This window comes from Bos indicus x Bos taurus, chromosome 3 (assembly GCF_003369695.1).
Source record: "Bos indicus x Bos taurus breed Angus x Brahman F1 hybrid chromosome 3, Bos_hybrid_MaternalHap_v2.0, whole genome shotgun sequence".
NCBI lineage: Eukaryota > Metazoa > Chordata > Mammalia > Artiodactyla > Bovidae > Bos > Bos indicus x Bos taurus.
Window position 1 is genome coordinate 32,838,555 of NC_040078.1, and position 5,387 is coordinate 32,843,941.

General features: G+C 41.4%; 1 non-coding gene across 1 annotated transcript; it reads left to right on the plus strand.

The window, feature by feature from the left end:
- The first annotated feature begins 1,440 nt into the window (after positions 1-1,440).
- TRNAK-UUU lies at positions 1,441-1,513 on the plus strand. Its single transcript has one exon. It is a non-coding gene; the product is annotated as a tRNA-Lys (tRNA).
- Positions 1,514-5,387: the final 3,874 nt, after the last annotated feature.

Genomic DNA, 5,387 nt, shown 5'->3' on the forward strand with positions numbered 1-5,387 from the left:
TTCATTTTACCACTGCGCCACCTGGGAAGCCCTTTGAGAAAGCTGCAGAATCCTTAACCTGCTCTGAGAGACTGTATTTCTCCTTTGCTCTCTGGGAACAACAATGGCTTTCAAATTATTTCAAGCTAACCTTCAAAGACATGATCATGGACAGTCTGTGGGGCCCAAATAGAAAGCAGGTCGTTAGGACCCAGAAGCCCCGGCTAGAGCCGGCTACCCTGACAGATAGTCTGACGACAATAAAAGCCATAGGATTCCTAATGAAAAATGAGGACTCACCCCAGCTCCCCTGCCTCCTGCATCATCAGCCACCAAGCTGTGCATGGCTCTGTGCCAGGGGTGTCCCACTTCCCTCCCCAGCCTACAAATAATAAGCATTTGGTCCATCCACCATGTTGGGGAGGGGTGGGCAAGCCCTCATACTGGAAATTCACTAGCTGAAGAATCACAGCTTTGTATCAGCTCCATCTCCCAGAGCTGTGCAGATCTGCTCCTGATTACATTCCAGCAGCTGGGCACGATCTCTTTCCTCACCACTGAAAATGATTTGGGAGGGAAATAAACAATGGAATTTGCCATATTAATATTCTCTGCACCCTGCAGGATGTGAGGTGCATACTAAGCAATGTTGAAAGCTCATCCACCAGGATCCGGAGGCGAACGTGGGCTCCAAAGGGTGAGAAGGAGCTGGTCTAAAAGAGAAAGCCCCTCAGCTCACTTTTATTCTAATTTCTGAAACTGGCTGGAGAGGTGGGCTGGTCATTCCAGCTGGGGTCTGGTAGTGACTGAGTCCCAAGCCTCAGATTGGGGTAGGAGTCAGCAGCTCAGTGCCACAGAGGAAGGAGGCCCTTTCAGGCTTATTGAAAAGCTTAGTAGTAATAAGACTGGCTATTTATTAAATACTCACTATGAATCTGTGTTAAATCATTCACAAATATTTATTTAAATTTAATTTAAATAAATAAATTTAATAATTTATTTTAATAATTTAAATAAATTAATTAAATTTATTATTTAATTTTAAAGTTATATTAATTACAAAATATTCATGCTCATTATTTTTAAAGTAATATAGATGAACAAAATGAAAAAATAAATCCCTTGTAATCCCATCTCCCAAAGATAATCAGCATTAATGTTTGGTGTGTACATCAAACAGCAAGGAGGTATAGATATTATGCATGAGGTCAAATATCTAGATAAAAAGCCACTACAGTGGTAGCAATCTGAACTCCAGTTCTTTCATTTGATGAATGTTTGTTGAGAACATAAACTCTGTTCTGAGAATCAGGATTACAGATCCTTAAGGAATAAGACAGATAAGATTTTTGTTGCCATGAAAAATCTAGTGGGGGAACTAATCAATTCACAAACAAATGATCACTGAAAATGGCAAGTGCCACAAAGAAAAGAAAAATGAGACACCTTCACATTGTTAGAGCCTGGGTAGCTCAGTTGGTAGAGCATCAGACTTTTAATCTGAGGGCCCAGGGTTCAAGTCCCTGTCCAGGCACTAAGTTCTTATGTTTTCTTGGGCCAGAGAATACTAACCTTGGGCTTCCCTCATGGCTCAGAGGGTAAAGAATCTGCCTGCAACGAGGGAGACACAGGTGCGATCCCTGGGCCAGGAAGATCCTCTGGAGGAGGAAATGACAACCCACTTCTATATTCTTGCCTGAAAAATCCCATGGACAGCAGAGCCTGGTGGGCTACAGTCCAAAGGGTTACAGAAGGTCAGGCACAACTGAGCACCTTCCAAATGGGGAAGGTAATAACTTGGAATAGGCCAAAGAATGACTTTTTGCAGAAACAACATTTCAATTGTTTAAAGAAACATTCAAATTGTACTTTTTTTTAAGCAAATGCTAATACACTTAGACCTCCAAAAATCCTATGATGTAGGTGTTATTATCACACCTATCACAGATGGGGAAACTGGGGCACAGAGAGGCTGAGTACCTTTTCCAAGGTCACACAGCTAGAAAGTGGTGAAGCCCAAGATCTATTGATCCAGGCAGGTTGGCTCTAAAGTCATGCTTGTGACCATTCCCCTTCACTGCCTCTGTTTGAACTGAGATCTGAATAATAAGGCTTCATCCATGCAAAGATCTGGAGGGAGTACTCAAACAGAAGGGACAGCAGGAAAAAAAAAACAAGGAAGTAGAAATTGTGCTTGGTATGGCTGACTACCAGAGAGAATAATCAAGCTAGATTATGCAGGGCCTTGTAGCCCAGAGGAAACCCTTTGGGTTTTATCTCAAGAGTAATAGGAAGAAATTGGATATTTTCATCAGAGAAGTAACTTGATCACGTTTACATTTTAAAGAGATTCCTTTGCCTGTTGAACAGAGAACAGAATTTAGGGGTTGCAAATCAGAATGGATGCATGGACCTGGAAAGGGTTCAAACTAAAGGTCAAAGTAGCTTGCACAAAGATAATAGCCCAAGAAATGGAGAGAAATAGAAAAATTTGGCCAATTTAAAGTTATACTTTCCCTCTTTAAATCTCACTCACTACCTTAGAGAAAAGCATTGTAGAAAAAGTTTCTTGCTAAGCCAAGGAAGGCCACCTTGTGGGATTACTTTAGAGGCATAAAAATGATAGGGGCTGGTCCTTTATAAATCATGAGCTGGAATCAATTCAAGAGTTTGTCATAAAGGTACAGGAAATAATACCTAACACCAAGTGAATAGCTAATGTGTTCCAGGTGCCATTCCAAGTTTTTTCCATATACTAACTTATCAACTCCTTATAATAATTCTATGAGAAAGGTGTTGTCATTCATCCCACTTTACAGACAGGCTAAGTCAAACCTACTCAAGGCCACAAAGCTGGTAAATGGCAGAGCTGAGTTTTCAACCCAGGCAGGTTGAATTAGAGACCATGGCTGTTAGCCATGACACTGACCTGCTTTTGAGAGATATCCACTAATCCAGCCCACAGGCCTAGGGAGCTACCAGATGGCAGATGGGCGTGCACACAGCAACAGCAGCAAGGGCCTTCCATTATTTTCTAAGAATGGTTTGGGCGTTAAGAAAAGAAAAGGTACAGACGGTCCTTCTTTCCATGCTGGATTTCACATAAACCCCATTCATGCGACCACAGTCCAGGCCACCAGGAAGGAGAGGGAGCTCTCCTCATCCAGGAAGGAGAGGGAGCAACATCTGAGGCCAACTGCATATCAAGGCTTTAAAGCTGGGTACCAGGCCTGGTTCCAATTTGGGAAAGGAATACTTCAAGGATGTATATTGTCACTCTGCTTATTTAACTTATACGCAGAGTACATCATGTGAATTGCCTGGCTGGATGAAGCACAAGCTGAAATCAAGATTGCCAGGAAAAATATCAATAACCTCAGATATGCAGATTACCCCACCCTTACTGCAGAAAGAGAAGAAGAACTAAAGAGCTTCTTGATGAAAGTGAAAGAGGAGAGTGAAAAAGTTGGCTTAAAACTCAACATTCAGAAAACTAAGATCTTGGCATCCAGTCCCATCACCTCATGGCAAATAGATGGGGAAACAATGGAAACAATGATAGACTTTATTTTGGGGGGCTCGAAAATCACTGCAGATGGTGACTGCAGCCATGAAATTAAAAGACACTTGCTCCTTGGAAGGAAAGTTATGACCAACTTAGACAGCATATTAAAAAGCAGAGACATTACTTTGCTGACAAAGGTTGATCTAGGCAAGGCTATGGTTTTTCCAGTGATCATGTATGGATGTGAGAGTTGGACTATAGAGAAAGCTGAGCACCAAAGAATTGACACTTTTGAACCGTGGTGTTGGAGAAAACTCTTGAGAGTCCCTTGGACTGCAAGGAGATCCAACCAGTCCATCCTAAAGAAAATCAGTCCTGAATATTCATTGGAAGGACTGATGCTGAAGCTGGAACTGCAATACTTGGGCCACCTGATGCGAAGAACTGACTTTGGAAAAGACCCTGATGCTAGGAAAGATTGAAGGCAGGAGGAGAAGGGGACAACAGAGGATGAGATGGTTGGATTACATCACCGACTCTATGGACATGAGTTTGAACAAGTTGATAGACAGGGAAGCCTGGCATGCTGCAGTCTATGGGTTCGCAAAGAGTCAGACACGATTGAGTGACTGAACTGAACTGAACTGACCAGGCCTAGGCAACTTGGATGGAGAGTCTCAAGGTGGCAAGTCGGGAGATATGGGGAGATCAATTTGACAATAAACTCGCAATTATTCAACTGACTGCCCAAACTCTAGGCCATGGGAATAGCTTTGTAAATTTTTATTGAAAAAAATGAGTAAATGCATGAAGTAGACCCCAGTCAAAAGTGCAGATGGCGGGTGCTCTTTGGCATGGCAGCCAGAGCCCACATTAACCACATTTCTCTAGATTCATTCTCTTGTCCCCTTGCCCTCCTTTAATTTTATGTATGCCCCTTGTTATCACTTAACTTTAGTAAACATGTCATTGCTGTTGTTTAATTGAATTATAGTTGATTTACAATGTTGTTAGTTTCAGGTACACAGCAAACTGACTCAATTACATATTTGAGTCAATATATATATTTTATTATATAAAAAACTTTTTTAGATTCTTTTCCCTTATAATCTATTACAAAACATTGAGTACAGTTCCCTGTTCTATAGAGTATGTCCTTGTTGTTTATCTATGTTTTTATATAATAGTGTGTATCTGTTAATCCCATCCTCTTCATTTACCCCTCTCCTCCCCCTTTATTCTTTGGTAACCATAAATATGTTTTCTATGTCTGTTGGTCTGTTTCTGTTTTGTAAATGAGTTCATTTGTATCTTTTTTTAAAGATTCTACATATAAGCAATATCATACTTCCCTGTTTCTCTCCTTCCGTTTCTCCCTCTCTCGTGGATGGACCTAGAGATTATCATTCTAATAAAGTAAGCCAGACAGAAAGTAAATGTTTTTTTTATGTGCTTGTCTTCCCTACTGGAACAAAAGTTTCAGAAGAGTGGGTCTGGACGTTTTTATTCACTCAACACTTCTTAACAGTGACTACCACATAGAGGACCCTCAGTAAATATTTGTTGATTGAATGATGAAGGTATCATTCAAATGAATCATCTCATTCACGCCTCAGAATTTTGCCAAGTAGACAGAGAAGGAGTTAGTAGAGGGCCCATTTTATGGATGCTGACACTAAAATCAAAAAGGCTAAGTGTGCTAAAGCTGACACAGGTACTGAGGAACTGAAGCTTAGTTCTGAGAACTCATCTAGTGTCTTTCAGTACACCATGCTGCTGCTGCGTCGCTTCAGTCGTGTCCAACTCTGTGCAACCCCATAGACGGCAGCCAACCAGGCTTCCTGTACCTGGGATTCTCCAGGCAAGAACACTGGAGTGGGTTGCCATTTCCTTCTCCAATGCA